This window comes from Lineus longissimus, chromosome 4, assembly GCF_910592395.1.
Source record: "Lineus longissimus chromosome 4, tnLinLong1.2, whole genome shotgun sequence".
Classification (NCBI taxonomy): Eukaryota; Metazoa; Nemertea; class Pilidiophora; order Heteronemertea; family Lineidae; genus Lineus; species Lineus longissimus.
In genome coordinates this window covers 7,073,340-7,085,871 of record NC_088311.1, presented here as the reverse complement: position 1 = coordinate 7,085,871, position 12,532 = coordinate 7,073,340, and the positions used below count along the sequence as shown (strand labels likewise).

The 12,532-nt window shown below is 41.0% G+C and overlaps 1 long non-coding RNA gene across 1 annotated transcript in view; it reads right to left on the bottom strand.

Annotated features, from left to right (window-relative positions):
- Window positions 1–11,410, bottom strand: part of LOC135486396 (uncharacterized) — a 51,871-nt gene extending 40,461 nt beyond the window's left edge. Inside the window, exons 1-2 of the long non-coding RNA XR_010446691.1 lie at window positions 11,185–11,410; window positions 4,774–4,812 (exon numbers count right to left, since the gene is read on the bottom strand). This is a non-coding gene — a long non-coding RNA (uncharacterized LOC135486396). The remainder of the gene's footprint in view (window positions 1–4,773; window positions 4,813–11,184) is intronic.
- Window positions 11,411–12,532: the final 1,122 nt, after the last annotated feature.

Below are 12,532 nucleotides of genomic sequence, written 5' to 3'. Positions count from 1 at the left end.
TGTACGTTTTTAAAGCTCCAACCAGTAGCGTAGAGTATTCTCAATGAGCTTGATTCGATCTTCTGTACACGTGCTGGCTTCTATCAATTAATGCTCATAGTTGGTGACTCATGCATCAATTCTGGACTTTCATTCAACTTCGTCGATGGCGATTGAGGCCTCGGCGCGAGATAGGAACGGTTGCTTGAATATAACAAAGCGTTTTGATTGATTTCTCTGGACTTAAGCTAAGTAATGCACCTTCTCTTTTAAAGTCTTCTTGCATCTTGGATAAGATTTTATGGACTTAATATGAACGGCGAGTCATTGATGAAAAAGTGTTCAACCACTGAACAATACTTGAAATGACATGAAATGACATTTAATGTAATGAAAAAACATTTCCCAAAAAAATTAACAATCATTTTGTACTGTTTTCTAAACACGAAGTAAATAGATTAGATTTCCTAAGAACACGCAACCACCCGAATTAATGCGCGGTATTAAAAATCACAAGATTAAAAGTTAAGGAAAGATCATTGTATCCGCTCATCCGTGGCATCGAATGATGGAACTTTCCGTTTACGACATCGTAAAGCAGTCACGCGCATGCCTAGTCATCGTATGTTTTGCTGTGTCACGCAACTGCTTTGTTGACTTTCCACATAAGAATACGTTAATCATTTTGTGATTGATGATGGGCGCACTCTCTTTGCACTTTTATTTGGTCAGATCAAAGTCATCCATTTGTGATGAATGAATCAATCAGGCTTGTGAAGCTGTGGTTGATGCAATACTTGGTGCCGAAAACTCAACTGATCCTATATAACAAGAGGTATGGTACAAAAAAGCATTGCTTCTTAACGCTCTCAAACAGTTGCTGCGATAGCTTGCTAATAAAATTGCCGAATTTAAATTTGCTTGGTGAATTGATTGTGGGCATTTGAGGAAAACGACCTTAGCGATTAGTCAATACTTATGTAGTAGTCCTTTTGCATTTCATCTTTACGTATTACGAACAGTGCGTTTAGAATTGAGTAACGCATATCCCTCCTAACGTCGTGAGGATTTGATAACATCCTATAAGCGAATAAAAAAAGAATTGATTGACAAAGCTGTAATTACCGTCTAAAAAGTATGAAAGACGACCCTCGTCGACAAAAAAAGTTAAATCTGATAATAATGTTAGTTCTTTTATGTACCCAGCACAATACAATACCAACTGAGAATATGAAAACGCCATCTTCGCACACGGGAGTCGAGTCTAATCAAATAGAATCCGATGTTAGAGTGTTTTCAATGGGTCCCGCGGCTCGTACGAGCTGGCACCTCATTATCGGCCATTGTACATCACCCCTCACTGCTCGGAGCCTACGACATTTTACCTCCGTTATTGCCCAGTGATTTAATTTTGACTTCATACAGCGCCTTCATCAGGTAATAAGCATTACAAATGAAGACGCATATTAGATTTGGCCGCCACGCAAATGGACGGATAGAAATTGCGAATAATACCAATAGACTGAGCGAACGCATCAGTTTTCATTACGACAATTCGCCTGATCGCCGCGATGCGTGATTGTCATGCGCAGCCACACGTTCAGTTATGGTGGCTTCCGGTTAGAGTTCCATTTCCTGCTTAACTGACGGTGGTCCTTTACCATCTATTAACGTGCTAGGCTATCGCTTTTGATACGATATATTCGGGAGATGAGTTTCTAGTCTTAATTACGATACCAACTAGATGTACGTTCAATGAATAAGGAAACGATAGAAGGGATGAGGATATAGCAAATGAGGAAGAAACAACGATATTTTCCCTTCCTCGCTGATCGGTCAACTTCGGAGCTGAATATGAACCGACATTCATTGTTTTCCAATATCGTCGACAAGAATGTGTAACTCTAAATATTTCGCTTGCTCATCCATTATTGATAACTCATAAGCAAAAGATAATCCCATCCAGGAGTAGACCATGCACTTTAGCAAATCTGAAAAATGAGTGTTTTTAGTTTTTAACGGCCTTTTTCTCGATTCCTTTTGTTGTTTAGGTTTTATTTTGTAGTTTTGTAAGCTGGTCAAGACAATAAGATCCCAAAAAATGAAAGTTCTTTTACTTATCAGAATTTCCATATTCAACAACTGAATCTTTGTCGAAAGTGGTATCTCGATACCTTGTTCATTCATTCGTATATCAGAAACCTCCGGTCGACATTAGGCAATGGCTCGAAGGGAATTTAGTTAAAGGAAGCAGCTTCGTATTCCCTCTGGCCTGATATAGCAAAGGTTAATATGCTAGGACACGCCAAGTCATAGAGCCTACACACGTGCGGCAACCCGGGGACCATAAATCATGTTATTGATATCCCCATTGGGCCACGCCTGCGCAGTACGTCTGATGGAACATTTTTATCAGGAAAGTTCAGATGGTGGGGGATTTGAGGGGCTAAGTAGAGCTCCTATGAACGTGTTGTATCATGGCGTCGCTTGCGAAACAAGTGAGGACAATTTCGCTTAGAAGCAAGTCGGTTGTATAACAAAAAAGCATGTTTATCTATCAAATCCAACGGCTGACAGCCATGTTTGTTGCCACGAAGAAAATTCAACAATGTACAAATTCCCATCTATCTGCAATTCGCAACCAGGTTCTCGTAAAAACCAATATGGCGACCGTCTGGTGGCAGGTTTTGATAATTACTCTAAAGGCCTTACCTCCTTATGATGATAGAATGGACACAGTGTCTTCGTAACAGTAATCAAGTAGTATCATTTCTCGTTTATAAGGAGACTTCGTCAAGATAACAGGGACTTTTTTAAACAAATGTCAAGCAAGACAGCCTTTTCAGCCATGCTCGACAACGACGTTTAAATTACCGTTACTTACTTTTAGACCTTTTTTATGTGAGATTACGATGTTAATGTTGGGAGCCTTTATAATGAGCCCGGGGCTTCTTTCTGAAACAGGCGCCTGACTGGCGGAAATTTCAACAACACCCGTGACGTTTTTATGCGATTCGACGAGAAGTTGGAGACAAGGGGTGGCATTTTCATGATCTTGAGCGCCAAACTAGCAGCACGGGAGAAGCTTCCAAGCTACTAGGGGAGAAAGTAAATAATAGACGGACGAGAAAGGTAGGCAGGGTGTTGCTTGTAGAGTAGCTTCTTCAGTCAAGAATGATTCGGCTTAATGAAGGTGGTGTAACGCCTTTAAACTCGGGCTCATGTTCACCTGTAATCGAAAGAGGCATATGATACCTTGGATTACATTTGCAAACATCTTTAAAAAAATGTGTTGATGATCGTGCTATTTTGATGTCACTGACGTGATTCATGGATCGGGTAGAAATGATTCAAGTTGATGTCAGGATTTGTCATTTATTAGTCAATAGATTGTTACATCCCGTAAGTCATTTTTATTTCATTCTGTAATTTGATTCGTGGATCTTAATTTCATTTCGTTGGATCTGATTTCTATCGTCATCAGTTAGACTCGTACGATGACAAGACTAGTCATGTTACAGAAGATATATACTTTTCTTGCAAATGTATCAAGTTCACTGCAGCCTATTCATCTAATCTGCGAGAAACTGGTTTGTCATCCACATTAGACATCATCACGCGATGGGAAACGACTGCCTTTTTTCGCGTGACCATGGGGTAAAGATTAAACATATCAATACGCCATCCTGCCAGAGCGGAGGCAGTAATTTCAAAATCATATGGGTTACACGTGCAATAACTGACGTGTATGATTTTTGTCCTTGCGCTGAGGAATTTCATGTAATCACTCGTTCAGTGATTCATGACCGGAACGGTGATATTTGGCTACCGCGTAATAAACCTCCGGTCAGTGGGCTGCTGTACTCGCAGAAACCAATAATGGTCTGCCTTTGTGTTAACAATGCATTAGGGAGAACTAATGACAGTAATGTTTTACTACTTTTTCGTGATTGCCTGTCGTGGGTGCATACAAAGCGTGGAATGACCTCGCACTGAACCGGCACGTCGACTGAGACCAACAAGCATGATGCTTGAGATTCTTGATCGATCACGCTTGATTTGACTTATTAGGGAAAGGCTCTCTCAGTTAGTCTCGATGGTGGCACACCGAATGCGGACATGGAACTGCTGATGGCGGAATTGCTGATGGTGACGGAACGATAGAAATAGATGGACAATGCATAAGATAAAGACTTATAGTTTGTACACTTTTTGGGTAAAATAAGTCAAACTTAGTTATATATCCCGACACTATTTCGTCCCTCGGCCAACAAAAGGTCGGAAGTGACATTCGCAGTCTCGTTCCCAAATGCTATAAAGGAAATGCTATACAAAAGATTATTATTATCATTACTAGTATCTAATATAACCATTATAATCATTATATCTTTAGGTCGGTGGCATGACCTTAATATCCTTCTCTTTCCATACTGAGGTACACCAGTGAAATAGCAAATTATTATCAACAGACAGAGAGCAAGATATAACGCAAGCTGCTAATGTACTAATGCATATACAAGCTCCTATTCAAGTAACCAGACCAAATGAACAGTCTACAGTTCCATTGTCCATTAGCTTTTACTGAGTGAACAACGTCTAGGAGAGTCCCCAGATGACCATCAATCCTTCTCGTGTCGTATGGCTTGCCCCTATAGACGGCTTTAAACCTTTCATCGCCTACCAGGTCTAATTGGTGACGCGCTGTGTTTGCAAATGTGCTCTGGTCTAGAAATGAAGGATATGACAGAATGCTGGGAAAAATAAAGCAAATGCTGGGAAAAATAAAGCAATTACCTTTATTTCTTGTCTTCGGGGTTTTGATGGTGTTTATATCTGAAAGTAAAGAAGACATCGATTTGAAGGAACAAATTCACAGCAGCGTGCACGGCAATTAAGTTAACAACTCCTTTACTTTTGTCCTTTAGAAGATATTTATACATACATGTACGGCAACACCGAAGAAGTCAGACCCACCACACCCGAGAAGTACATAGCCTCCACCGCTGATGAAGCAGCTACAAGTCCAAACCAGTTTCAGCTGTCAGATCCGCTAAAGGATAATGATGGTATATGACCAGGGCACCGTAAAGGAGAACCCACCCCAATAAAAAATACTATTACCCCATATAAAGATTTAGATTACTGTTATCTGTCAATATTCTGGATTGAATTGTGGCTACACGGGACGCTTCGTTCCATCGGGAAACGGTAATGCCACGACATAAATTGATACTTATGCTGGCGATTTTTTTTATGTAGCTGGTTGCCTAGGTGATGAGAAATACAATGATTTTGTCTGCGACTTGATATCCTCTTGCTCAAAGTTCGGCAAACGATTATCATTAATCTTCATTTACTAGCCAATGTTGCTATTGTGTTCATGAGAAACGAAATACCACAATCCGTCTCGGACAGACAAAATCGAGACACACTTAGGAATGGATACTATGACATGTTTTGTCTTTCCTCGTGTGGCGTATCTATGAGTCATACGGATTTGAGGTAAAAAAATAAGACTTAGTGCTTGGTGAAAGATGCATATCTAAAGGATTATATAATTCACACTTGGTGTTGTCCATTTTTTACATTTTTAATATACTTCATTTACTGAAACGTTATACACACTTACTGTGTATTCTCTAACTGCGCCACTATCAATATCATGCAACCCGCTAATGAACTTAAAGGGTTGATCAATGGCGTTATTGAGATTTCCAGTTGCGTGATGACGGACGATGCCAATATGAATGCCCAAGACCGACATCTCAGTGAGAGTAATGAACCAGTTATAGGGTTAAAGGAAATTTTGCATTTACAATCATCGCTGGCAGCTCCTCATTACTGGTCACAGCGTGGATAATGATTCCGAGTCCTCAGAGAAAACATTCGCGACAAGATTAGTGCAATTGACGTTCCCAGTGACAATAGCTATTGAAACTAAGTAAATAGAGCCGACATTAGATTGAAGGGTTGGGCTTTGGATGAGATCCGTGCGTTACAGTTTCTACAACTTCAGTTATTGATTAGGTGCGTTTCTCTCCCAAGAGCGCGGGTCCGATCCCCGTATTACAGTCAGCTCTGTATCAATGGGGGACGGGCGCGTCCCCGGGGGTGGTATTCAACGATTGAGGCCGGGATTGGATGCATTTGGGCGCTGTTTGATTCATTTACGAATGGCGCGCCAGATGTGTGCTCAGGCACAGCTTGCATTGGACACTTTCCCGTCGCTGTCGTCAACGAGGTGGGCTTCCTGTCTCCGCATGCACTGACTGGTCACGCCGCATACAAATAACAAGGCATTTGCACCATTTTGTCCACTGGCGAACGTGAAAAAGGCATTGCGCGTGATACGTGGCATCTGTAAAACGTTGGTGTGGGAGGAAGGCCGATGGCGAAGGATTCACAGTTTCAACCTTTAGACTTAAAGAAGAAACCCACTTCTGCCCGGCCGTGCCGTGTTGACGTACTGCAATAAATTGCCATTTGACTACTTCAATATTTAATCCATTTATCAACAAGGTTACTTCGAACCTAAATTGATATTTCATGTTGCGCTCATCTAAAAGGGTAATTATCGATCAAGAGATTGAAGCTATCAAAGAGGAACTGCGGGCGGTCATGGAGTCTCTAAGGATGATCTTAAAAGTCAAGTCCTTGTCTAAGTGAATGTTCACTATGCGAATGGAGATGCGGAAAAAAAATTTATATTAAGACTTAATAACGACACAGTTAAAGCTTACGTATGGTTTCGAAGAACCCATTCCTGATTTGTAGACTCCATGCAGTAGAGCTCTTTCAAAGAATGACCCCCCCCCTCCCCCAAGACTATCTTTTTTAAAAAAAACGTGTAACTACAACAATGATAGCCGCCCTTAATTCTGAGAGTCGGTTTCTTTCAGCTACGACTCTCATCCCCACGCCGCCATCATTAGAAAAAGAGTTTTTCTCTCACGTGTGGCTCCGTTTTAAGAAAATCGATGTTGATCGCAGTCTTGGACGGCGCGCAGGATAATTAAACGAGTGCATAGGATATGTGATGTAATTACGCCTATAGCTCGAAATGAAAAGGGGGTGGCATTGCATCCAGTTTTCCTCGATGGTCCTTGAACCCCAAATAACATATTCACTTCCCTCATTAGCGAAGCTTAGATAATTAGCCAGGCGAGTGGAGAGTTTTCTACGACACGTTTTGGTTATATTTACGCCGACATTGCCGTTCTAATGAGGTACATGCATTTTTTTAAAATCCAGAATCTGCAAAGCGTGGTTCCATACATTTCGAGGTAATCTTGTTCGAGATGACAAAGGCGTGTAAGATTTCAGCGCGGTTTGAGGCAATGCGTTCTGTATGCACCAGACGAGATTTAATTATCGACGCAGTGCAAATCTTTCGATCGATAAAGTGCCTATGCAGTTGTCCCCGTCACTTTGTGATATCAAACAAGACGTGACAACCGAAAAAGCGTCAGCGAGAACTTAGCGAGAATGGCGCATTAGCGCTACGGTGTCGCGCCTAAGTGCCTTTTGTGGCTACATAGAATCATGGTGAACATCTCTGGAGGCCAGATTGGAATGGATTGAAAAACATGAACATTGCGCAGCAGGGTGTGTCAGCGTTCAAAAACAACTTTCCATTTGCATTATTGTGTAGAAATAAAGATTAAGTGGTCGCAGTCGTTTTTAGTTCGAATAGTAACGGCAGCATTTTCTGTAAGTTAGATTAGTGCACTGTTGAGACCCATACGTTCAGATCTCCCTTCAAGTCGACAGCATCGCAAAATGTGCACGAACAATTCTGCCTAGAAGGGCAGGACATCTCAACCCCGGCCCCATCCCCGTATTCTCTACCGTGATAGCATCAAGCTAAATATAGGACTTACAAGCCTTTCTATATCACGAAATATGAGACAGTCCGCTTTGAAGCAGACGAAGTAAACGCAATAACAAAACAAGAAAGAAAACAGCTCTAAGGGAAAGTACTTTACACAATAATCATCCAATAACCTCGCGGTCTTGAGGACGCTAGAAGGCCGGAGAAGATAACATAGCGGCCTGGGCGTGGTCGCCGCACCTGTGGAGAGTATCGCTCTCAAACAGGTCTTCTATCTGCTGCTGATATTTCAGGATTGGTGCGATATCTGGATATCAGATTCAAATAATGTCCAAACAATAGGCTGTTGCATCGATAGCCAATCAGCAAAATATAGTATAATTGTAACTTTTGTATTACATATTATTTATGTGTCGGTTTCCTTTTAGCGCAATATATGAGAGTCGATCTTTTCCGCAACATTATTGATGGGCACAATTTTCATTATAGACTATACATTAGGAACTACACTATTCCTGTTACTCGAAGCCTAAGACGACCTTGGATGACCTTTGTGGGATAAGACTATGTTGAAGGGTTAGATACAATATAGAGCTAATGTGTTTCCTAAATGTACATTTGTAATGCATCATCTTAGGTTACTGCTATTGACTAGTTACCGAAACCTACAGGCAGTGTGCTCTAGGTTAAGATGACGCGCCTTGGTAAGAATTTGTGAGTCAGTTATAGCTAATTTCTCTTCATTTGCTCCGTTTTATAATCTCATCAATTTTGCATTAATTTTCTGCACCGCGCACCCCCATTTTGTGTTCAGTCATCATGATTAATTCATGCCAATAGTTATATAATATAGAAGATGAAAATTAATTAGTTATGGTGAATTGATTACCAGTTTGAATAGGATATGACGGCGTTGTAATTAATCAATTAGTCACGGTGGATTGCAATTATGATCTGAGAGGGGGATCATTAGTTACCGAGAGCGGGATCCGCAGAAGACGACAGTTTTGGTCCGAGATATATTTTCCCCTTTTACATTTCAGATAGACTGTTGCATGTGAATGTGAATGCAAGACACTATGCATTTCAAGCGACTTCTTTTGCGCCCCGATCCTGTCCTAATTATTTTTTCTAAAAAATACTCCACCAGTGATAATCCTGTCCTAAGACCAACAAATGGTAAAAGTTTCAGTCAAATCCGCTGATCCCCAGCTTAACACTTTTGGCAGATTTTGCATGGTCTATTCACGTGGGCACTTAATTTTTGTTTTTATTTATTCATACATGTACATATATTATTATCATCATCATCATTATTACCGACTGACGCAAACATCACCCCTTCAAAATCAAAGAATAAAGAGACACTGACAGTTTCTAGACCCATAGCATGTTGGAATGCTGAGTTGAAGGGGATCAGCCTTGCAATCAAACAGGACGTGTACTTTGAAAGGTTTCGGCGTAGCGGCCACATTGACAATGTGCCTCTAAACTCCAGTGATATCATGCTCAACAATTTAAGACAATCAGCAGCTCATTTGTAGTCCTTGTTCCCTTACGAATAGTATGGGCAAATACGGAAGTGACGTCAACCCAAATGATGGACGTCCGACAAACGGATACATGTCATAGGAAGTGGGAAGACGGATGACATGTACGTGATCGATGTCAGACCATGCAATTTAGAATAATGACTTATTTCTACAATGTTTACTTGATATACAGTATACATTTCATGGAAATGAAGACGGCAACTACAAGTTAGTAATGAAAATTTAAAGCCGCATAGAAATAGCATGGACAGCGCCTCAAGTTTACAAGGGAACAGCCTTGGTATTATGCAGTCAAAAGCGACAAATATTCAGTGGCCACTTTGTCATGTGGTTTTTTTTCATCCAAGAATATGATTAAGGGCCGTGATACAGGAGTACTTTGGCTGTTCTTTCAAGAAAGAGTAGTTTGCTGAATTGTCTTTATAACTGGACAGGGTTTATCCGATCAAATGAGAATGGCCTCATTAGTTGCAGAAAGAGAATGATCGGGTGACCGTTGACCAACTCGAAATGCAAAATGGAAGCTGTCTCGCCTAAACATCAATATTTGCACGTGTTAATGTACAATTGTAGGCCCGTAATGTAACACTCTACTGTTACTTCACACCTACTCTGTACTCTTCAGACAGGAAGCAATAAGGCATAACACCCGAGTCCTCATAGGAAACAATGCATGAAAAACTCAGTAATTTCCTAAAAATCCGATAAAGACATGGTAATGTTTGGCGGTGCATATTATTGTAAACCATTGATTTCTCCAGAAAAAAATCGACTCGTCTTTGTAAATCGTGCTGGAATGTTAGTACAAATACACTGAATATATCATTTGCGAAAGAAATTTATGCCTTCTGGCTGCATCGTCATCAATGTTGCAAATACCAATTTCGACTTTTTTAGAAACAATTCATTAATGGTTATAAATAGCGCATTTTTGTTTTAAATGCCGTGATATTGTTCTTACAGACATCTGCTACAGAGAACAATTGAGAAGAATGCAATATTGAGGCGTTTGGATCAATATAATTAGCGCGAACGTTCTGCGTTTCGTGATGTATATATTAATACTTTAAGGGACCGCCAGGGCAAGTGCCTTAGATTTGTTGGTATTCATGCAAAATGGCTTCCAGCAGAACCGCGACTTCTCCAAACAGGATCATAACAAAACATTAAACACCACTGAACACTTCACTGGAACGGAATGCAACCATAGGTGTACCTGAAATTTGCAAGTCAAGTCCAAAACCACCTCGAAACACCAACATCACCAGAGTGACATTATACAATCATGTGGTTGGCACCTGGTGGCGAATTGGCACATTATCCTCCTGGCCACCCGAATACCACGCCCACATTATCCCTTTTAAACAAATGAACTGTCCCATAAGCCGTAAAGGTCTTCACTAAGATTGGAAAATATGCATGACTACTTTCGTAGCTGCTGTTTGCAAATGTCGTCAGACGAACTTGGGTATGATTTAAGAACTCTACAGGGAGGGTGTAATTATCCTCGATATCAAATCGATATCTTGCAGTGTAATTCACTGAAAAGCTTGACGTGTACGGGTCTCTCGTCTCTCGTGTATCGAGTCAGTTTGCTAGCATTTCAGGGACCAGACAATAGATAAACAGTTATAACGACGAATGCAACGAGAATGGTTGAACTTACTGATTTCTGTACATCTTAGGACACATGATGGTTTCAGCAGGCCTACTTGGAACACACGATTGATTTATAATAAAGACATGCTTAACGTTAAGATGAAAAAAGCAAGTGTAACGTTAAGATAAATATAATGAATATGTGTGATTAAAAATTCCTACCTTTCGATTAGCGGCATAATGTCGGGTTTGGTGAGCTACCGGCGAATACGATCATCACGTCATGTATTCCCATGCGTCGTTGAAGCCCGATCCCGGTCAAATCAACGGCATCCCGTCACCCGCAATACTGAATTCAGCCACAGCATTGTGAGCATCTCCCCTGCGCATCGTCTGCCGTACGGAACCAGACGATAATGGCTGGCTCATCTATCGTCGGCTCCCAACCTCCATTGATCCTCCGAGACAATAACGCTATGTCTTCTCCCGCATATCCTTACATCACTTTCATGAGATCACGTGACACTGCAACGCAGCCTCTGATTGGCGGAGGAAGTATCGACTTTCTATATATGAGCAGAGTGGCTAATTAACTTTGATACCTTTGCATATTTAAAAGATGCTGCGCGATTACTGTAGCAATTTATTGCAGTTTGATGTGAATTTAGGCCGTGAGTTTATTCATGAATAATGCATTGGGAAGAATAATACGGCATTCACGAGTGAAGTAGCTGTTTCTTCATATATTGATCCAAATTTGGATATACGTGTATTAAGTCGAAACCACAGAAGCTTTTTTAGAGGAGGCTGTTTGTGGAAGTTGAGAGATACACTCATGGATGCATACCACGAGAGTCATGACTTGGCATGGTTTGATACATAACAGAAATGGGTTGGTGCGAAAAAAAATGATACCTCTTTCTCTGCACGAAACTACATGTACACCTTTTGAATTGAGGTAAGACTGAGAGGCTAAGGGGTTATTTAAAATCGAACTTTTGAATAGCAAATTGAAAGATAATCGCAATTTTAGTAAAAATTATAAATCATGCCTTTTGCAAAAAGCAATAATGACAATGAAAATCCTGATTTTGACCATTGCATTATTGCAGTCTGCGACATTGTCGACCGATTTGTCAACAGGGCCGCAATATTTCGCCCGTAAAACCGTACTGTTGAACCTGATCACAGTGGCGTAACGATATGTGAGAATACGGCCTGTTTTTACCACCTCAGAGTAGGCCTTTCGCTTGCAAACGTTTTATTGTGACTCAGAGGTGCTTGGGTGGGTAGATATGGCTCGTCTCATTTGATACTCGGCTTGCTTATCGCAATTGTTTTTCTAACTGGCATTATTCTGTGGGCGTCGTCTGAAATGATCAGCTTAAAGTACAAATGTCCCTGCTTTCAGTCATGGCCGAGACACTATAACGTCCTGCATTACTGGGTGCTCATCGTATCTAATTGACCACCTGTCTGGCTTACCAGCCCACGGTGCTCAATTCGATAGCCCAAGCAGACCCATTCGCACTGACATCGTCAGAATAGATGCACTCTTTGAAAGAAACGC